The 24,179-nt window shown below is 37.6% G+C and overlaps 1 pseudogene; it reads left to right on the plus strand.

Annotated features, from left to right (window-relative positions):
- Positions 1-9,727: 9,727 nt before the first annotated feature.
- Positions 9,728-10,626, plus strand: LOC145540428 (uncharacterized; annotated as a pseudogene).
- Positions 10,627-24,179: the final 13,553 nt, after the last annotated feature.

Genomic DNA, 24,179 nt, shown 5'->3' on the forward strand with positions numbered 1-24,179 from the left:
TACATGTACCATAATCTTCATAGATCACTGTGAAATAATACTTATTTACTTTACCAAAGTAGCAAAAGATTTTAAAAACAAATATAAATCACTTAAAAGCAGAGAAATTCACAATCTGTTATCAAAAGCCACATTCTAAGAAAACAGTGTTCTCTTAACAGAGAGAGAGAAAATAAAATTCCAGTTTGGTACTTTTGTTTTTGCTCAGTTGCTCAGTCATGTCTGACTCTTTCTGACCTCATGGACTGCAGCAAACCAGGTTTCCCTGTTCACTATCTCCCTGAGTTTGCTCAAACTCATGTCCATTGAGTCCATGATGTCATCCTGCCATCTCATCTTCTGTCACCCCCTTCTTCTCCTGCTTTCAATCTTTCCCAAAATCAGGGTCTTTTCTAATGAGTCACCTCTTTGCATTAGGTGGCCAGAGTATTGGAGCTTCAATTTCAGCATCAGTTCTTCTGATGAATATTCAGGGTTGATTTTCCTTAGAATTGACTGGTTCAAACTCCTTTTTGTCCAAGGGACACTCGAGAGTCTTCTCCAGCACCACAATTTGAAAACATCAATTCTTCAGCCTTGTTTATAGTCTGACTCCCACACCACTACAAGACTACTGGGAAAACCATAGCTTTGACTGTATGGGCAGTTAATAAAATTTGTTTATCTGGTTAATTTCAGAAAGTCTTTTCAATAAATCTTGAAGAAGTAGCAGTATTCTTACAAAGGCATCAGAGTGAAACCATAGAAGGTATGTTTAAAATATGATTACATTGCAATTGAGAAAGCAACCTGGTCATTGCTGTAACATGCAACTTTAAAAAGATAAGTAGAATTATAACTGACAACATTTTATACTGATGTATCAGAACTTCATGAATTCCACATAATTTTTAGGATATCTACATTAGTAACATCAACCATATAACCTGACAAGATTAATCACTCCTCCAAAATCACTTCCCATGTAGTTTAACATGGCAAATAAACCCAGGTAATTTAATCTCTCTCTTTGGGATGTCTCAGGTGCCCTTTAAAGCACCCCAAAGTCAGCTAGAGGTCAAAAGAAAAAAAATTCAAAGTCACTCAGTCATGTCTGACTCTTTATAACCCCATGAACTATACAGTCCATGGAATTCTCCAAGCCAGAATACTGAAGTGGGTAGACTTTCCCTTCTTCAGGGGATCTTCCCAACCCAGAGATTGAATCCAGGTCTCCTGCATTGCAGGCAGATTCTTTACCAGCTGAGCCACAAGGGAAGCCACAAAGGAAGAGGTCAAAAGAAATTTATTAGTTTAATTTAGGAAGTTTTGTTAAAAATATCAAAAACATTTATAATCCTTTTGGATAGGATCATATAGGCCAATGTGAAACAACAAGTTTTCACTTAGCCAAAGAAAGAAAAGATTTCAAAGGTAAACACAGAACAGATCACTTTAGAAGCAAAGATACTTAAAATCCATTATCAAAGGCAGTTCAACATCTCAAGAAAAATTATATCATGCATGAAACCTTTTTCTTCGTATCCACTTTCCATAAACTTCTTTTTTAAAAATCATTTTGTTCATTTAGAAACAGCCACCTGTAAGTCAGACCTACCTTCTTTTCTCTCAATAAAATGTAATTTTTTTTCTCATACCATTTTTACTAAAAACACAAGTCCTAATTTCTTTAAACAGCCATGAATTGTCCTTTATATTATCATTCTGTAGATTGGTGGGCATAAATACTAGTGATAAGTTCTAAAAACATTTGCTTTCTTATGGAGAACATCTCAGGATGGCATCAAACATATTCATTAATAGTCTGAAATCTTTCTAATTTCTTTGTAAGAGGAAGATGGTGTTCAAAATTAATGTTTCAAAATCTTATTTTACTTGAAAATGACCTAGCTATTCAATAAATTTTCATCAGTTTAGCACAACCCTAGAAATTAAAGTTACCCCAATCTGGAGAGACTATTTTAGACACATTCTAAAAGTATAATTGTTTTTAATTGAGTTTATCTTAAAATTTCTATCTCATTCACATTTTCTTTCTTTAAAATTTTCTTCACTCAAATTACTTTTATTGTTGACAAATGTAGCTTACATTAAACAATAGGCACAATTGTGCCTACAATTAAGTATTCCACAATGCTGATGACTCAAAACATGTCTTAAATAGATTAGCAAATAAACATTAGTACTAGATATTTAATATAAAATAATTCCCAGTTTATGTGAACCTGAAATTCATTTAGATTACTTTCTCTTGTAATTGTTTGATTTGTAAGTAGTTGCTTTTCTTTAAGCCAACTGAATAGAGTTCATTTGCAAATTAACCTCAGCAATATCATCTAAAAACAAAGACACACACTAAGATATGCATGCATCTGGATGTATAGATCTTATAGTTTCTGCCTAGGATTTAAAATGTCTATTGCCCACTCCTGCCTCCCTTTTATTTCCCCTAGGATTAAAGTTGTATTAATTAGCCCCAAATTGAAGGCTCGGGCAAGGTGGGCTATGTATCTCAAGGACATGGCAGGGGTTAATTTCAAGCATCTTCCTAGGCAGGCCTTCTTAACAAGCTGTTTTTAATTGCATATGCAAAAAGAACTGGTCTTGTGGTTTCAAAGGAAAAAAAAAATAGCTGTTCATTTTAATCAGTTTTCTCCAGAGCCTAAAGACTATCATGGCCATCTTGTGTCAAGAAAGGCATCTTTCCTTTCTGTAATCATAGTTTCATAGCTAAGATATTGACCAAATAGTGCTCAAATTGACTCTGATAACAGGAACAGATCAGTTGATATAAATCTTGAATTTTCCCTCTGGGGAGGTGGGGTCTTTGTTTGATCAGAAGAATCTGAAGGGGTAAAGAAATCTGTAAGAGTGGAAGAAAGAGTCAGGAAAGCTGGGCTCCCCCTCCTCCTTGAGAGACAGGGAAGTTAGACAGGGATTAGCTGATGAGGTTGGAGACAGATGGGGATGTGGCATGTGTAAGGCAACAATTGGACAAAGAAAGGAGAGAGAAAGGGGAGTGGCAGATTTGGTTATTAATGTTTTGCAGAAAGCTTTCACTTTCATCTCAGGTTCAGAGGATCTGCTAACAAAATAAGCCACTTGTTATATATAAACAATACCAATATTTATTAGAGAATTATCTAGCATACTTTCAATATGCTAACATTAAAAGAAAAGAGAAATAGAAACAGTAGAGGATAACATCACCAAATTGGCCTTTGACCAACATACAAACTTAAACAGCACTGGGAAATCCCATGACAGCACATCTGGAGTCCCAACTGGAAAAAGGTCCCAGGCAGTATGTCTGCTCAATGGGTGAGATTTCAAAAATTGAAATTCAGGGTTCTTGCTTATAATCCCAGGACACAAAGGGATATATCATCAATCTGTGAGCAAACTGCATCTCTGGTTTCATGTTAATGTTTTTTATTTTGTCATGTAAAACTAGGAATATTGTTAAGACTGTAGCTTGGTTGACTAGACTCCCTCTAGGGTCTCAACAATATCAAGACTTTTCTGGTATCCATGATGCTTCAAGGCTTGCACTCAAAGCAGACACTGGGTACAGTCACTCACAGTCAGGGCAGGGTCCAGGCAGGTTAAAAGCAAGGTCAGGGGCCTACTCTGCTTTGTCTCTGAAGCCTAAACAAGACTATCTATTTAATTTTCCTAACACAAGGACTTAGAAGAAATAAAGGACAGACAATAAGGAATGAACAGCACAATGACTGAAATAAAAAATACCCTAGAGGGAAACAATAGCAGAATAACTGATTTAAAGAACAGATATGTGAACTGGAATATAAAATGGTAGAAATAAGTAGAACAGAGCAGAATAGAAAAAATTAAAAATAAATAAATAAAAAAATGAAAATAAATGAAGACAGTTTCAGAGACCTCTGGGATAACATTAAATGCAAAAAAGTTCAAATTACAAGGTTCCCGGAAGAAGAAGAGTAAAAGAAAATGCATGAGAAAATAGTTGAGAATATTATAGCCTCAAACATCCCTGACCTGGGGATGTAAATAGTTACCCAAAGTCCAGGAAGCCCAGAGAGTCCCATAAAGTATAACAGCAAAAGAGAAACATGCCAAGACCTGGACCAAAGTAACAAAAGTTAAACACAAATATTAAAAACAGCAAGAGAAAAGCACAAAATAACATACAAGAGAATCCGCTTAAGGTTAAAATCTGATCTTTCGGCAGAAACTCTGCATACCTGAAGGGAGTGGCAGGATGTTTAAAATGAAGAAAAGGAAAAATCTACAACCAAGATTACTGTACCTAGCAAGGATCACATTCACATTCAACAGAGATAGCAAAAGCTTTACAAGCAAGAAAAAGTTAAGAGAATTCAGAACAGCCAAACAGCTTTATAACAAATTCTAAAGGAATTTCTCTAGACAGGAAACACAGAGAAAGAAAAGACCTACAAAAATAAATCCAAAACAATAAAGTAAATGGCAATAGGATCAAACATCAATAATTACCTTGAATGCAAATGGATTAAACGCTCCAATCAAAAGACACAGTTGCTAAGTGGATACAAAAAAAAGACCTGTATATATATACTTTGTACAAGAGATGCATTTCAGTTCTAGTGACACAAACAGACTGAAAGTGAGAGGCTGTAAAAAGATATTACATGCAAATGGAAATTAAAAAAAAAAAAAAAACTGAAGTTGCAATATTAGAATTAGGTAATATAGACTTTAAAATAAAAACTGCTACAAGAGACAAGGAAGGATATTATATAATGATTAAGGGATCAATTCAAGAAGCTATAACAGTTATAAGTATATATGCACCCAACATAGCAGTACCACAATACTTAAGGCAAATGCTAAAAAATCTAAAGGGGAAATTGACAGTAAAACAATATTAGTGGGGGACTTTAATACCTCACTCACACCAGTGGACAGATTATCAAGACAGAAAATTAATAAGGAAATGCAAGCTTTAAATGCTACATTGGACCCATTGTAAATAATTGATATCTATAGGACATTTCATCTAAAAACAATACAATACACTATTTTCTCAAGTGCACATGAACTTTCTCCAGCACACATCATATCTTGGGTCACAAATTAGGCTTTGGGTAATTTAAGAGAATTTAAATTGTATCAAGTAGTTTTTTTCTGACCACAACACTGTAAGATTACATACAAATTACATGGAAGAAAAAAAAAAACACCTGTGAAAAGCACAAACACTTGGAGGCTAAACAACATACTTCTAAATAACCAACTGTTAAGGGAGGAAATAAAAATAAATTAAATAAATTAAAAAAAACTAAAAACAAATGACAATGAAAACATGACAAACCCAAATGTTTGCAATACAGCAAAACAGTGCCAATGGGAAATTTATAGCAATACAAGTATATATCAAGAAAGGAGAAAAATATTAAATAAGCTACCTGATCTTACACCTAAAGGAATTAAGGAGCCTCTTTTTTTTTTTTTTATTCTTTTTTTTTTTTATAAATTTATTTATTTTAGTTGGGGGCTAATTACTTTACAATATTGTATAGTTTTTGCCATACATTGACATGAATCAGCCATGGGTTTACATGTGTTCCCCTTCCTGGACCCCCCACCCACCTCCCTCCCCATCCCATCCCTCTGGGTCATCCCATTGCCCCAGCCCTGAGCCCTTGTCTCATGCATCGAACATGGAATGGTGTTCTGTTTCACATATGATAATATACATGTTTCAGTGCTATTCTCCCAGAACGTCCCACCCTCACCTTCTCCCTCAGAGTCCATAAAATTGTTCTATGCATCTGTGTCTCTTATTCTGTCTAGCATATAGGGTTATCGTTACCATCTTTCAAATTCCATATATATGCATTAGTATACTGTATTGTTGTTTTTCTTTCTGGCTTACTTCACTCTGTATAATGGGCTCCAGTTGAAGGTGAAAGAAGAGAGTTAAAAGCCTGGCTTAAAACTCAACATTCAAAAACTAACGTCATGGCATCCAACTCCATCACTTCACGGCAAATAGCAAGGGAATCAGTGGAAACAGTGACAGAGTTTATTTTTTTGGACTCCAAAATCACTGCAAATGATGATTGCAGCCATGAAATTAAAAGATGCTTGCTAATTGGAAGAAAAGCTGTGACAAACCTAGACAGTGTATTAAAAAGCAGAGACATAACTATGCCAACAAAGGTCCATCTAGTAATCTATGGTTTTTATAGTAGTCGTGTATGAATGTGAGAGTTGGAGCATTAAGAAGGCTGAGCACCCAAGAATTGATGTTTTTGAACTGTCATGCTTGAGAAGACTCTTGAAAATCCATAGGACTGCAAGGAGATCAAGCCAGCAAATCCTAAAGGAAATCAGTCCTGAATAGTCATTGGAAGGACTGATGCTGAAGCTGAAACTCCAATACTTTGGCCACCTGATGTGAAGAACAGACTCACTGGAAAAGACCCTGATGCTGGGAAAGATTGAAGGCAGGAGGAGAAGGGGATGACAGAGGATGAGATGGTTGGATGGCATCACTGACTCAATGGACAAGAGGTTGAGCAAGCTCCAGGAGTTGGTGATGCACAGGAAAGCCTGTCATGCTGCAGTCCACGGGGTTGCAAAGAGTCTGACACAACTTACACCTAAAACAACTAGAAAAAAAGAACAAAAATCCTTAAAGTTGGTGATAGCTAAGAAATCATAAAGATCAAAGGAGAAATAAATGAAAAATAAATTAAAGAAACCACCAAAATATGAATAAAACTAAAAGCTGGTTCTTTGAGAAGATAAACAAGTTATAAATCAGCAGCCAGGCACACCAAGGAAAAAAGTAAGAAAACTTGAATCAATAAAATTAGAAATTAAAATGGAAAAATTGCAACAGACAGCACAGAAATACAAGGAAATATAAAGAGACTACTATGGACAACTATATGCCAATAAAATGGACAACTTAGAAGAAATGAAAAAAAGTTCTTAGAAAAGTACAGTTTTCTAAGAAAAAACCAGGATGTTCTAGAAAATATGAACAGACAAATCACACGCAGTGAAATCAATACTGTGATTAAAAATTTTCAACAAGCAAAAGTTCAAGGCCAGATGGCTTCACAGGCAAGTTCTAATAAACAATTAGAGTGGAGCTAATATCTATATTGCTCAAATTATTTCAAAAAAATCACAGAGGGAGAGAAATCACCAAACTCATTCTATGAGGCCACCATCACCTGACACCACAATCTGACAAAGATATCATACAAAAAAAGAAAATTATAGGCCAATATCAGTGATGAAAATAGATTCAAAAATCCTCAGCAAATTCTAGCAAACAAAACCCAATAAGACATTAAAAGGATCATACATCATGATTAAGTTGGATTTATCCCAGGGATGCAAGGATTCCTCAGTATATGCAAATTAACCAATGTGATACACCGTATTAACAAATTGAAAAAGAAAAACCATATGATCATCTCAATAGATGCAGAGAGAGCTTTCAACAAAATTCATCACACATTTATGATAGACACTCTCCAGAAAATGCACATAGAAGGAACTCACTTCAACATAATAAAGACCATATACAATAGACCCACAGCAAACAATTCTCAGTGGTGAAAAACTGAAAATATTTCCCTGTAAAATTAGGAGCAAGACAAAGTTGCCCATTCTCACTACTATTGTTCAGTATATAATTTTGGAAGTCCTAGCCACAGCCACCAGAGAAAGAAAGAAATAAAAGGAATCTCTATTGGAAAAGAAGTAAGTCTCACTGTCTGCAGATGACATGATTATATACATAGAAAACACTAAAGATGCCACCAGAAAATTACTAGAGCTAATCAATTAATTTAGGGCTTTCTGGGAGCTCAGCTGGTAAAGAATCTGCCTGAAATGCAGGAGGCCCTGGTTTGATTCCTGGGTCAGGAAGATCCCTTGAAGAATGGATAGGCTACCCAGTCCAGTATTCATGGGCTTTCATTGTGGCTCAGATGGCAAAGAACCTGCCTGCAATGTGAGAGACTTGGGTTTGATCCCTGGGTTGGGAAATCCTTTGGAGGAGGGCATGGCAACCTACTCTAGTATTCTTGCCTGAAGAATCCCCACGGACAGAGGAGCCTGGTGGGCTACAGTGCATGAGGTCACAAAAAGTCAGACATGACTGAGTGACTAAGCACATTAATCAATGAATTTAGTGAAGTGGCAGGATACAAAAATAATACACAGCAATCTCTTACATCCCTATACACTAACAACAAAAGATCAGAAAGAGAAATTAAGGAAACAATCTCACCATTGTAACAAAAAGAACAAAATACCTAGGAATAAACCTACCTCAGGAGGTAAAAGATCTGTACTCAGGAAACTACAAGACACTGATGAGAAAAATCAAAGATGACATAAACAGATGGAGAGATTTTCCATGTTACGAGATTAGAAAAATCAGTTTTGTGAAAATGACTATATGATTCAAAGAAATCTAGAGATTCAATGCAATCCCTTTCAAATTACCAGTGGCATTTTTCATAGAACCGGAACAAAAAATTTTACAATTTGTATGGAAACAAAAAAGATTGAATAGTCAAAGTAATCTTAAGAAAGAAAAACAGAGATGGAGGAATCAATCTTCCTGACTTTGGACTATATTACAAAGCTACAGTAATCAAGGCAGTATTGTTCTGGCATCAAAACTGCAATATAGACCAATGATACAAGATAGAAAGTCCAAACATAAACTCATGTACCTATGGGCACCTTATCTTTGACAAACGAGGGAAGAATATACAGTGGATAAAAGACAACCTCTTCAATAAATAGTGCTGGGAAAACCAGACAGTTACATGTAAAAGAAGAAAATTAGAATACTTTCTAACACCATATACAAAACATAAACTCAAGATGGATTAAAGATATAAATGTAAGGCCAGAAACTATAAAACTCTTGGAGGAAAACATAGGCAGAACACTCTTTGACATAAATTACAAAAAGATCCTCCTTGATCCCCCTCCTAGCGTAATGGAATTAAAAACTAAAAAAAATTATAAATGGGATCTAATTAAATTTAAAAGCTTTCACCCACCCAGGAAAGAAAACTATAAACAAGATGGAAAGACAACCCTCAGAATGGGTGAAATAAGTTCAAATGAACTAACTGACAATGGAGTAATCTCCAAAATATAAAGTGGCTCAGGCAGCTCAATATTAGAAAAAACAATCCTATCAAAAAAAAAAAAAAAAGCAGAAGACCTAAACAGACATTTCTCCAAAGAATATATACAGATGGCTGATAAACACATGAAAAGATGCTCAAAGTGTTCATTATTAAAGATATACAAATCAAAAATACAATGAGATACCACCTCACAGCAGCCAGAGGAGCCATTTATTAAACAATAAATGCTGGAAGGATGTGGACAAAAGAAAACCCTCCTGAACTGTTGCTGGGAATGTAAATTGATACAGCCATTATGGAAAACAGTATGGAGATTCCTCAGAAAACTAGAAATAAATCTGCCATATGATCCCGCAGTCTCACTACTGGGTGTATACCCTGAGAAAATCATAATTCAAAAAGACACATGGGGAGGCTGAGGAGAGCAGGAGAAGATCCTGGTGATAGGAAGATGCTGCACTTTGATATAAATTGCAATCAATTAGGGACTGTTTTTCAGACTCAAGTTAGAAATGAGAGTTCAGATAAGTGAGGTCGCTATTGCTGCTTTGAACACCTCAGAAGGGAGAATGGATTTATCAGGAGTGAAAGAGAAGAGCTTGGTAGGAGTCAAAGAAAATGATTTTGTAAAGTCCAGCACTAGAGTACCTTCTCCCATCAAACGCGAAGAACGCTATGATGAGATGTCCAAGATCACTCTAAAGATAGAGTGTGCACAAAGGAGTAGAGGGAGAAAGTGTGGCAGGGGTAACACTTGGGAGAGGTGCAGTGGTTCCAGTGGAAGCAGTAGCACCAGGTCTCAGTCCACCTCTACCTTCGTTTCGATCTCCAGCCCAGCATCGGCTCCAGGTCGTCTTCAGCTTGGAGCCGCTTAGGGATTTCCAGCACATCCCACAGCTTCAGCTTCAGCAGCTCCTCTGACTCTCTGTGTACGTTACTGCACAGATATTAGAACGGGCGGCATCGCAGCTCCAAGTCCAAATCACTCAAAGAGATGAAAAGGAAAGGAAAAAGCAGAGCCTTTCCCGAAACCCACCAAAGTACACATTAGGAGGCTCACTGGGAATGTGACCAGGATAATATCATGGAGATATTCTCCACCTATGGGAAAACTAAAATGATTGACATTCCTGTGGAAACAAAGGATGCACCCTCATCTCTCTAAAGGTTACACACATGTGGAATTTGAGAATCCAGATGAGGCTGAGAAGACTCTGAAGCACATGGACAGAGCACAAATGGATTGCCAGGAGATCACTACCACCACTGTGCTGGCCCTCTGGCCCCCAGGCGATTCAGCCCTTCTGAGAGCATACTGCCACCGTCTTCCATGCACTGAAGGTCACTCCCACGGATATGGAGAAGGTCGCGTTCCCCTTGCTGCAGGTCCTCCGTGTGGCAGCAATCCTGCTTCCTTGGCCGCCGCCACCAACCAAGCTTTCCAGCTCCAAATCCTCTGGATAAGTAAGGCCGCCGAAGATCAGCCCTTTTGAGTTACGTCCCATCCAGCTCACTCTTGTCACTTTTCTAGCTAAAAAGAGTGATGTGGGTTTGGAGTCGTGCTTGCAAAGATGCCCTCCAATTTTCTAGCTAAAGAACTTCCACATTTCTAGGTCCTGCGAGTCAGCTTAGTGGCAAAGCCAGCAGGGTTGAGCAGGGGACCCTAGGTGATGGTAGAGCCCCTGCATGGGAGCACATTTTTCCATTCTACACATGACTTGCGGCCCATATGGTAACCTGTGGAGTCCCATAGGAAGGTATGCTTTTATGCAACTGCAAGTACTGTTAGTCTGGCTCTGTTCCCCTGCCTGAGTTCTTTTCTGACCTCTAAGGTCAACGTCCCCCACCCCATTTTCAGTGCCAAATGGTTCTTTTCAGATGTACATATGTGTATGCACTGGCACACATTCGCACATCTCCCCATCTCTCTGAAACTGGTGAGTTGAAAGTCAGATCTGCCGGGTCATCACTGAACAACAACCACCTCCCCCCTCCAACTCTCCCATTCTGTCCCTATCCTGTTGTGTTGATATTCACAGTGGTCTTCCAGGTTACCTTGGTAACAAGTACATTGCTTTTTTGGCTTTTACTATGCATTCAGTACTATAAATTTTCAGTTTTGAGTTTTGTAACTTTGCAGTATTTTAGATGAGGTTGTGTTTGTACTTTGTTGTGTAGAGTAAAATAATTGTGTTGAATAAACCTAGGAAAAAAAAAAAAAAGACACATGTATCCCAATGTTCATTGCAGCACAATTTACAATAGCCAGGACATGGAAGCCACATAGATGTCCATCCACAGATGAATGGGTAAAGAATTGGTGGTACATGTATTCAATGAAATATTACTTAGACATAAAAAGAAATGAATTTTGGCCAGTTTTCATGAGAGATAAACCTAGAGTCTGTTATACAGAGTAAGTCCAGGAAGAGAAAAGAAAATATATTAAACATATATATGGAATCTAGGAAAAAAACAAAACAGTACTGATGAATCTATTTACTGGGAAGGAGTGGAGATACAGACCTAGAGAATGGAGGCACAGACCAAGAGGATTTGTGGACACAGCAGGGAAAGGAGAGCACTGTCATAGTGCTATTCAAATCAGAAAAAGGGTGCTTACATATGCTAAAATATGTTAAATCATCTCAAATTTCACTATAATGAGGGTCATATACTTTGACATGTCTCCTTTCCCTTATATTTATGCCCTTGGCATGTGCAAATGAGCATGTCCTTTGGATCATTATCTTGCTGACCTCAATCAACAGGATGTAGGCCTTATTTTTTCACTTAATGGCCTGAGGTATATTTTATGCTTTCACTCATGGTTTTATTTTCTTTTCACAGTATTCTGATAGCTTTCCCAAATAATCATTAAATTATAGTGATCTCCTCAAATTCCCTAAATTTCCCTTCCTAGCTACAATCCCCTAGTAAGATTTCTAAAACTACCTGTGTAACTATCTTAATCTACCCTATCTGAGAAGAGAATAACTATCACATACAAACAGAACTGTCCCTAAGATCCCAACCAGGTTTTCTGTTGTATTCCTCAGTGAAAGATAGACAGAAACAGGAAAGAATTTGGTGATATACAGGAACACATCTGTGGGTTGCCTGAGGATCAGCAGAGTAGGGGAGACAGCAGTGATGGGAAAGATGGTCTCAGACCAGCAACGTATCACTGGGCATATGAGCAGAGAAGCCATAGAACAGCAGTTAGCAAGATATCCCTATGATGCTAACTAAACATCAGAAACTGCAGTAGAATGAAATCCCTTAGCTAGCCACTAAAATTGGAGAAACATCTAAAAAATCTTCAGGATTATCAAGATTAATAAAATGAAATTTCTAAAAATAAAGGCCTTCATAATAGTCTGAGTATACAAAGAGAGACAACCTAGATTTGGTTTCTTACTGTAAAATGCAACCAGAGTTTTAATCAACTACTGTACATTCTGTAATGTTTGAGTTAAAAGTAACATGTTTAATAAGGCTTAAAGATGGTAGAAACAATAATCAAATATATGATTGTTTCCTAATTATGAAACTTTATACGACAAATTATCCTAACTGGCTGTGCAACTCTTTTAAAAAACCTGCACAACTTATTTCCTATTAGCCAAAAGTGCAACTCTAATTTGGTATTTTGTGGTATGATCCTGCAACCCTCTAATCTAACTTCTTTCTTTCTCCTGTATATCCTGAAACATTATTTATAAGAATGAATGCATATCAAAGGATATAAGTTGTGTATGCCTCCTATGCTGTTCTGTATGCCTGGAATTCTACACAAGCTCTTATACTATGTGATAACTTCTTTAAGAAATAACTCACTTTTTAGATTTTTCTAACCTTATCCCTTCCTTGTTCATTTCCATTTCCCTTAACCTGCTTATGAGTGGTATTAGGTTTAAACCCTCCTCTCTCCTCCTAAGTAATCTAATGAGAGTATTCACTAAGATGTTGACATTTTGAGTTTATGCATATCTTCCTGACTGGATCATGAGTTCCTTGAGAGAAATGTTTTGTACAATCTATTTCCTTTTTTCATATTTCTGGAACTTAGCACAGTGTTAGGTGACTAGAAATAATTTGTTAAACAAGAATTAATTTGAAGAATCAACAATATGATGTTTAAACTCTGAAAATATTAGAAGAGCTACCAAGAAATACTATTAAAGTTCTATTTTAAAAAAATAATTGTCAGAATCCAATATCTCAAGATTCATGTTAAAATATTACAAGTTTTGCATGACACTACATAAGTAGAAATCATATAAAAACTAAAAATTATTTTTTGGGAATCACTATTCATCAAGAAAGAAGAACATCCCAAAGTTAGAGTAAAACAAACACATTTCTAAATACTATAATTAATTGAGTTAGAAAAAGGAGACATTCAGACTTAAGTTGAAGAATGTACAGAAAACCATTAGGCCATTCAGGTAAATCAAATCCCTTATGATTAAACAGTGGAAGCGAAAAATAGATTCCAGGGGTTAGATCAGATAGACAGTGTGCCTGACGATCTATGTTTGTAACATTGTACAGGAGGTGGTGATGAAAACCATCCTCAAGAGAAAGAAAAGCAAAAAGACAAAATGGTTGTCTGAGGAGGCCTTAAAAATAGCTGTGAAAAGAAGAGAAGTGAAAGGCAAAGGAGAAAAGGAAAAGTATACTTATCTGAAAGCAGAGCTCCAGACAATAGCAAGGAGATTTAAGAAAGACTTCCTAAGTGATCAATGCAAAGAAATAGAGGAAAACAATAGAATGGGAAAGACTAGAGATCTCTTCAAGAAATTAGAGATACCAAGGGATCATTTCATGCAAAGTTAGGCACAAGAAAGGACAGAAATGCGATTGACCTAAAAGAAGCAGAAGATATTAAGAATAAATGGCAACAATACACAGAAGAACTATACAAAAAAGGTCTTGACCCAATAACCACAATGGTGTTACACTTAGAACCAGATATCCTGGGGTGTGAAGTAAAGTGAGCCATAGGAAGCATCACTAGGAACAAAGCTAGTGGAGATGATAGAATTCCAGCCGCGTTATTTCAAATCTTAAAAGATGATGTTGTGAGAGTGCTGCATTCAACATACCAGCAAATTTGGAAAACTCAGCAGTGGTCACAGGACTGGAAAAGGTCAGTTTTTATTCCTACCCCAAAGAAGGGAAATGTGGAATAATATTCCAACTACCACAAAATTGTGCTCATTTCACATGCTACAAAGTAATGCTCAAAATCCTTCAAGCTAGGCTTCAACAGTATGTGAACCAAGAATTTCCAGATGTACAAGTTGATTTAGAAAAGGTAGAAGAATCAGAGATCAAATTGCCAACATCCATTGGATCATAGGAAAAGCTAGAGAATTACAGAGAAACATCTACTTCTGCTTCTTGACTATGCTAAAATCTTTGACTGTAGATCACAACAAACTATGGAAAATTCTGAAAGAGATGGGAATACCAGACAACCTCATTTGCCTCTGGAGAAAACTGTATACAGGTCAAGAAGCAACAGTTAGAACTGGACATGAAACAACAGATTGATTCCAAATAGGAAAAGGAGTACATCAAGGTTGTATATTGTCATCCTGCCTATTTAACTTCTATGCAGAATACATCATACAAAATGCTGGGCTGGATGAAGCACCAAATGGAATCAAGACTGTGGAGATGAATATCAATAACCTCAGATATGTAGATGACACCAGCCTTATGGCAAAAAGTGAGGAGGAATTAAAGACCTTCTTGATGAAGTTGATAAAGAAGAGTGAAAGAGATGGCTTAAAACTCAACATTCAGAAGACTACTATCATGACATCCAGTCCCATCTCTTCATGTCAAACAGATGGAGAAACAATGGAAACAGTGACAGATTTTATTTTCTTGGGCTCCAAAATCATTGTGGACAGTGACTGCATCCTTGAAATTAAAAGAAGCTTGCATCTTGGGGAAAAAAATAATAACATACCTAGACAACTTATTAAAAAACAGAGACATTACTTTGCCTACAAAGGTCTGTAAAGTCAAAGCTATGGTTTTTCCAGTAGTCATGTATGGATGTGAGAGCTGAACAATATACAAGTCTGAACACTGAAGAATTGATGTCTTCGAACTGTGGTGAGTCCTTGAGAGTCTCAAGGGACTTTTGAGAGTCCCTTGGGCAACAAGGAAATCAAATCAGCCAGAATTGGCTTCTAAAGGAAATCAACCCTAAATATTCATTGGAAGGGCTGAGGCTGAAGCTGAAACTCCAATACTTTGGCCACCTGATAAGAAGATGTGACCCACTGGAAAAGACTCTGATGCTCAGAAAGATTGTAGGCTAGAGAAGAAGGGTCAAGAGAGGATGAGATGGTTGTATGGCATCCCTGGCTCAATGGACATGAGTTTGATCAAACTCTGGGTGGTGGTGAAGGACAGTTAAGCCTGGTGTGCTTTAGCCCATGGGGTTTCCAAGAGTGGGACATGACTGTGACTCAAGAACAATAACAGCAAAGGAGACATATTGAATTGCTAATTGTTATGTTCATGTCAAATGGGCAATAGACATATGTAGGTAAGTGAGAAAATATATCTTGTTCCATAAGAAAATATGACCAAAGTAATTCCAGCTGCACCTGCACTTCTTGGGAAGCCTGGTTCAAGAACTACATCTCCCCAATTTGATCACTGTCAGCCTCACTTACTAAATTTGAATTAAATGTTTGCCAAACTTCTAATATGATCAAACCATCATATAGAGCACAAAAATGTAACAGTCTTTACTGTCAGGAGACAAATAATTTAAAAGAAAATATGAATACATTTATAAGTTCATTTTAGTAAATATGTTTTAAGCACCTATTGTTTATAAGTCACTGTACTAGGTTTTGTATCATAGAGGTAAAATTGGCCTGATTACTAGAAATATTACTCTAATCAAAGGATACCTAATATCTAGAATATACAGCTTGTGCCCTTGGGTAAAATTGGGTCCTTTTTCTCTATTGTTCTTTTTTTTAATGGTATAAGAATTTATCTTAAACTTTATAAGTAAAGTCATAGAAGCCAGTACTCATCAAAGACAAGGAGCAACCCAGATAAACAAAAAAGAGAAAGTTTTGAAACCAATGCTACAATCTACATGGGTTTGGAAAAGGCCTAATATGATCCTAAATGATTATAAGTCTTAGTCACTTCTAATACCTTGTAGAAAGGTTATGTCACTTATTAATGAGGTCAAAGTCAAATGGCCAATAAAAATGGGGGAAAACTCATCTTTATCACAAACTCACTAGAACCACGAAGCTCATTGTGATAAACCAAATACATTAACATGTAGAACAACTATGCTAATGAGTGTAGGTTAGACTGAATTGTAATAACCTTAGTCTGGTAATCTCTCTTCCTTAACACAATAAAGTTTTATTGATTACTTATACAAATTCTGATGTAAGTTAGAGGATTAGCTCTCTAGTGATGTTATCCTACTTGAAGTTTTTGTTTTTGTTTTTGTTTTCTAAATTCAGGCTGTGTATATTTCCTTCATATTTATTAGCCGAAGAAGTAGTATGGCCAAAACTAACTGCAAGGGAGCTGAAGAATATAGAATATATAGCTATTCAATAATCAGCAAATTACTGTGCCACACTGACAACTAATGCCATCTCCAATAAAGAGATGGCAATGTCATCAATAGTTACTAAGATGAAATGGCAGAGACCCATTAAAGAAGAGCATATATTTTGTGAGACAAATTGTAACCATGGAGGACCATATGGGGCCTTCTTGGGACACATCTTTCTCCTATATCCTCTGCTTTAGCTCTTCTCTGAAAGGTAATAATGTCTGATGAACATTTCCTGAATTGCTTTACAGGTGTCAAAACTGCCAGAAAATAGAAGAAATTAGCTACCTGATGACCATGAATGCATAGCCCCCAGACCTGCTGGTACCTAAGAATTGAAAATGTTAACACTTTTGACATCACCCTGTTACCTCACCATCAACCAAGCAAAGAACTGTGCATGAGCTGATCACATACTCTGGGAAACTTCCCCCCTCACCTTGCTTTTTGCTGAAACTCATTGGGGAGTTCAGGTTCTTGAGCATTAAATGTCCTGGACACCTTGTATGGTGCCTTACAATAGATGTTGCACTTTCCTTCATCAGAACCCAAGGTCATTGGATTGGCTTTACTATGCATGGGTGAGCAGACCCAAGTTTTCGTTCAGTAACAATTTTGGTGGCAGTGTAGAGCCCAGTCCCAAATGGGCATCATTCCCATAGCACATTGGCCCCTCTCAAGGAGCTCCATGAGCACATTTGTTTCAAGAGCAGCTGTAGGTGCTTGCTGCTGATGAAGCATTGTTGGCCCATGATGCTTTCATTTTATTGGCAAAGGGAATGAGAGGGTAACAGGCAGGAAGACCAGAGGTCCCCAAGTGGCAGGAGGAAGTAAATTGAAAGTGGCAGATGTATTTTTTCCTTTTGTACACAAAATCAGAAGAGGTTTCCTTTAATTCTGTGTTGACGACACCTGTTTCTGCCTTAAGCTAGCCAATGCATCTTTCTTATGTTAATGAAACTATGTATTTGCTTTGGAATTTGCCTTTCTTCAAAATGGTTCCACCTAAGGCTAACTTTTTTTCTTTTCTCAGACCTTGGGATGAAAATTGTTCAACAAACCAGTATTCCTGTCAGTTGTTTTATGGCCGGGGGTGACACACCTCATGCCATCCTATCTCAAAAATGCATATTGTGGGAGAAGGGCCTGGTGAAACTTCCTCAGCCTTGAGGTGTCTCTCTTATCTGATTAACAGCTTTCTAGCAGACATAAAACACCTTGCTATAAACTGGCAAGAGGGTACTCTTTCTGTCCCCTTCTGATGTCTATGTCAGAAGTTTTCCCTATCTCTATTATATTTTGATAAAACTTTGCTACACAAAAAGCTCCAAGTGGTCAAGCCTCACCTCTGACCCCGGATTGAAATCCTCTCCTCTGGAGGTCACAAATCCTGGTGTAACACACAGCTCACAGCAGCAAACTTTCAGGAACAAGGCACTAGAATTGGATGGTTAAGACTTCTTTGGTAAGTAATACAGCTCACATGTGACAACACAAAGGTATCCTTCCCTATTGCATTGGCTTTGGCTATAATGGAACATTGGTTAGGATTTTCCGTTTTGAACAAAAGCTTAGCCATCAGCCTCAGCTCTGATGGGGAACTGATTGGGGTTCTCCACTTTGGACTCAAGCTTGATATTTGGCTTTGTCCCTGACTGACGGGGCACTAGTTGGGAATCTCCCTTTCTGGGAATAAGAAACTGTGATCCTGAGAGACAACTTTGCATTGCATTGGTTTGTTTGCTTCTTGACATTTAATAATACCCAACCTGAATAATAGGTTATCAGAGCTTTGTTCCATCTTCTAATCCTCATAGGATATATTTTGCAAAACTGGGAGATCTTCAATTCCCATAAATGAAAGAAAATTTTATTTTTATTGTAATACTGTTTGACCTCTTGACTCTCTGAGATCAATAGCTCTGCTATTATATCAAAATGAGGATTTTGGTGTGTGTGCGTGAATGTCTTGGTACCTGAGTCCAAATCCTGTTTCCTCTTCCTGGTTTTGACATTCATTAATGGGCTTTCCAGTTGGTGCTAGTGGTGAAGAACCCATTTGCCAGTGCAAGAAACATAAGAGATGCAGGTTCAATCACTGGACCAGGAAGATCCCCTGGAGGAGGTCATGGAAACACATGCCCTCTAGTGTTCTTGTCTGGAGAATCCCATGGACGAAGGAGCCTGGCGGGCTAAAGGCCATGCGATAGTAAAGAGGCGGATTGATGACTAACACACATATACAAATGCTCGATGACACCACCCTTATGGCAGAAAGTGAAGAAGAACTAAAGAGCCTCTTGATGAAGGTGAAAGAGGAGAGTGAAAAAGTTGGCTTAAAGCTCAACGTTCAGAAAACTAAGATCATGACATCTGGTCCCATCACTTCATGGGAAATAGATGGGGAAACAGTGGAAACAGTGTCAGACTTTACTTTTGGGGGCTCCAGAATCACTGCTGATGGTGATTGCAGCCATGAAATTAAAAGACGCTTACTCCTTGGAAGGAAGGTTATGACCAACCTAGATAGCATATTTAAAAGCAGAGACATTACTTTGCCAACAAAAGTCCGTCTAGTCAAGGCTATGGTTTTTCCAGTGGTCATGTATGGATGTGAGAGTTGGATGGTGAATAAAGTTGAGTGCCGAAGAATTGATGCTTTTGAACTATGGTGTTGGAGAAGACTCTTGAGAGTCCCTTGGACTGCAAGGAGATCCAATCAATCCATCCTAAAAGAGATCAATCCTGGGTGTTCATTGGAAGGTCTGATGTTGAAGCTGAAACTCCAACACTTTGTCCACCTCATGCACAGGGTTGACTCATTCTAAAAGACCCTAATGCTGGGTAGGATTGGGGGCGGGAGGAGAAGGGGACGACAGAGGATGAGATGGTTGGATGGCATCACTGACTCGATGGACATGGGTTTGGGTGGACTCCAGGAGTTGGTGATGGACAGACAGGCCTGGCGTGCTGTGATTCATGGGGTCGCAAAGAGTCGGACACGACTGAGTGACTGAACTGAACTGAACTTAGTGACTTGAATGCTGATTCATGTTTCTCTGAAAGTGACACATGTGACTATGAGTGAATAATGAATATAAGTGTTTATTACTGTTCTTTGCTGTTGTTCTTTTTAAGTCACTGAAAATAGCTATATTGCTGGTTTTAACATATGCAGTTAGAGGAAGCATGTTTTCTATGAAGAACTTGCATTTCCCTATGCGTGCCTTTAAAATTTCAATGTTCTATGTGAACTCTCAGGAAATTGTCTGATCTTGTAAAGTGCATGAGACTGAGAAAAACAGAGGAGTTTTAAACTTACAAATGCAAACATATATAAATACACACATACACACACACACACACACACACACACACACACACACTGGCCAGAAGAAATTTCAGATTCCTGTGACCTAGAAAATTTTTAACATTAAGTAAATATCTGATATTAAGCATAACTTACATTTTATGGTTAATTTAACAAAGACATATCTTTTATTGTACCTAGGTTTTTTTTGGTGTTCAGTTGCTAAGTCGTGTCTGACCCTTTGTGACCCATGGACTGCAACATGTCAGGCTCCCCTGTCCTTCACTAGGTTTACTGAAGGCCAATGTGTGTGAGCTAGTCACTCAGTCATTTTTGACTCTTCAGTTAGTTCAGTTCAGTTCAGTCACTCAGTCATGTCCGACTCTGCAACCCCATGGACTGAAGTACACCAGACCTCCCTGTCTATCACCAACTCCCAGAGTTGACTGAAAATCATGTCCATTGGGTTGGTGATGCCATCCAACCATCTCATCCCCTGTCATGCCTTCTCCTCCCGCCTTCAATCTTTCCCAGCATCAGGGCCTTTTCAAATGAGTCAGTTCTTTGCATCAAGTGGCCAAAGCATTGGAGTTTCAGCTTTAGCATCAGTCCTTCCAATGAATACTCAGGACTGATTTCCTTTACAATGGACTGGTTGGATTGCCTTGCAGTCCAAGAGACTCTCAAGAGACTTCTCCAACATCACAGTTCTAAAGCATCAATTCTTTGGTGCTGAGCTTTCTTTACAGTCCAACTCTCACATCCATATATGACTACTGGAGAAACTGTAGCTTTGACTAGATGGACATTTGTTGGCAAAGTAATGTCTCTGCTTTTTAATATGCTGTCTATGTTGATCATAGCTTTTCTTCCAAGGAGCAAGCATCTTCTATTTTGAGGGCTGCAGGCACCATCTGCATTGATTTTGGAGCCCCCAAAATAAATTCTGTCACTTTCCCCTTCTATTTGCCATGAAGCGATGGAACCAGATGCCATGATCTTAGTTTTCTGAATATTGGGTTTCAAGACAACTTTTTCACTCTCCTCTTTCACGTTCATCAACAGGCTCTTTAGTTCTTCTTTGCTTTCTGCCATAAGGTTGGTGGCATCTGCGTATCTGAGGTTATTGATATTTCTCCCAGAAATCTTGATTCCAGCTTGTGCTTCATCCAGCCCAGCATTTCTCATGATGTACTCTGCATATAAGTTAAATAAGCAGGGTGACAATATACAACCTTGACCTACTCCTTTCCTTATTTGGAAACAGTCTGTTGTTCCATGTCCAGTTCTGACTGTTGTTTCCTGAACTGCATACAGATTTCTCAAGAGGCAGGTCAAATGGTCTGGTATTCCCAACTCTTGAAGAATTTTCCACAGTTTCTTGTGATCCACACAGTCAAAAGCTTTTGTATAGTCAATAAAGCAGAAGTAGATTTTTTTTTTTTTTTTCTTTCTGGAACTCTGTTGCTTTTTTGATAATCCAGTGGATGTTGGCAATTTGATTTCTGGTCCCTCTGCCTTTTCTAAATCCAGCTTGAACATCTGGTTCATGTACTGTTGAAGCCTGGTTTGGAGAATTTTGCACATTACTTTACTAGTGTGTGGGGTGAGTGCAATTGTGTGGTAGTTTGAGCATTCTTTGCCATTGCCTTTCTTTGGTATTGGAGTAAAAAATTGACCTTTTCTAGTCCTGCGGCCATTGCTGAGTTTTCCAGATTTGCTGGCATTTGACTGTTAGTTATGGCATTTGTCAGCAAAAAACAAAACAAACAAAACCGCACAAAAGTTAACACAGTCTGATTTTCAAAAATTATAAAATAAAGGTAAATGAGATATGATTTTTCAGGTGAACTTTTTTTTTTTTTAATTTATTTATTTATTTATTTATTTATTTATTTATTTATTTTTATAAATTTATTTATTTTAGTTGGGGGCTAATTACTTTACAATATTGTAATAGTTTTTGCCATACATTGACATGAATCAGCCATGGGTTTACATGTGTTCCCCTTCCCGGACCCCCCACCCACCTCCCTCCCCATCCCATCCTTCTGGATCATCCCATTGCCCCGGCCCTGAGCCCTTGTCTCATGCATCGAACATGGAATGGTGCTCTGTTTCACATATGACAATACACATGTCTCAATGCCATTCTCCCAGAACGTCCCACCCTCACCTTCTCCCTCAGAGTCCATAAAATTGTTCCATGCGTCTGTGTCTCTTATTCTGTCTCACATATAGGGTTATCGTTACCATCTTTCAAATTCCATATATATGCATTAGTATACTGTATTGTTGTTTTTCTTTCTGGCTTACTTCACTCTGTATAATGGGCTCCAGTTTCATCCATCTCAGTAGAACCGATTCAAATGTATTTTTTTTAATGGCTGAGTAATATTCCATTGTGTATATGTACCACAGCTTCCTTATCCATTCGTCTGCTGATGGACATCTAGGTTGCTTCCATGTCCTGGCTATCATAACAACCCTCTCCAGCATTCTTGTCTAGAGAATCCCATGGACAGAGGAGCCTGGTGAATTACATACAGTCCATAGGGTTGCAACGAGTCAGACATGACTTAGCACACACACATGTTCAATGAATTCTCATCATTTAGCTTCACATAGCAAAATTTATTACCAAAAATCCCAGAAAGAATTTGAAATAGACATATCCAAAACACAATTATTCTTAAAAAGTTCATGTGTGCTAAGTCATATCTGACTCGTTGCAACCCTATGGACTGTATGTAATTCACCAGGCTCCTCTGTCCATGGGATTCTCTAGACAAGAATGCTGGAGAGGGTTGTTATGCCCTCCCCCAGGGGATCATCCCACCCCAGGGACTGAACCTGAGTCTGTTACATCTACCTGCATTGGCAGGTGGGTTCTTTACCACTAGCACCTGAGCATCTAGGTCATTTCAAATAGAAGTTATAGAATATGTTCATAAGTCCAATCAGGATGTGGTGGCATAACAGAGTTTACAATTGCTTACTTCATGGTGTTTGCTAGAGATTAAGATTTTTAGGGGTTAAAATTATAATACATGTAATTAAAGCTACTATAACAATAAGAGAAGTATTTTGGTATAATGAAGGCATGAGGAAAGAAAGTGCATTTTTGACAAAGAAAAACAATGGTAGATTTATCTTAAAGTTGATTGTTTTTGGGTGGAAGAATAGGGGCAAACTAATACAGATATAGAAACTGAGCCCTGAAAAAGGATATTTATGTATGGTTGGGCTAGAGTTAGATTAAATTTAATTAAGGAAATGGATTTTGTTATTGAAAGTAGGCTGATGCAGGACTAGATTTTGTTGTTGTTGTTGTTTAGCATACTGAATCTATATTCGGATTCAAAATACATACATGAACATATGTACTTGTCGGCTGTCATTATTTTCCTTAATTCTACCTAGGATTCTAAATGTTTGATTTTCCTGAATTTTCAGCCATGCTCACTTCAACCATATCAAATAATATGTTCGGTGATTAAAAACACAGGAAGAATGGAATTTAATGCTGAAATAGAAAATCGTAAAAAAAAGTTCACAGATGCTCAAATATGAGTCTGAAACCAGTTGACAAATCGTAAATCCCCTTCTCTATCTTTCTTAATTTATTAGATATATTGGTCCTTTATGTCATGATTTATAACCAACATATTACATATGTTATACCCAATCACTGTATTTGTGGTGTTACTCATTTAACAACTCTAAACACAGATATAGAATTTCAACAGAGAAACTTAATCTGCCTTAAAATATATCTCAAGTTTTATTTCAGATTGGGGGCTCAAGTGGTATTGAACATAGATGTATAGGCAGAATTATCTTACAGTATTCAGGAAGCAACGTGCAAGGGAAGACACATTTGAGTAGATACTTTGAGGTTAGGTCTGAATTTGACTCCCAGCTACAGTACATTTTCCTTTTTTTTTTAAACTAATCCATTTTAATTGAAAACGAACTACTTTACAATATTGTAGTGGTTTTTGCCATTCATTGACATGCATCAGTCATGGGTATACATGTGTCTCCCCTTCCCATAACCCCCTGTCACCTCCCTCACCATCCCATC

The sequence above is a fragment of the Giraffa tippelskirchi genome, chromosome 3 (genome assembly GCF_054371585.1).
Source record: "Giraffa tippelskirchi isolate mGirTip1 chromosome 3, T2T-mGirTip1v1.2.pri, whole genome shotgun sequence".
NCBI lineage: Eukaryota > Metazoa > Chordata > Mammalia > Artiodactyla > Giraffidae > Giraffa > Giraffa tippelskirchi.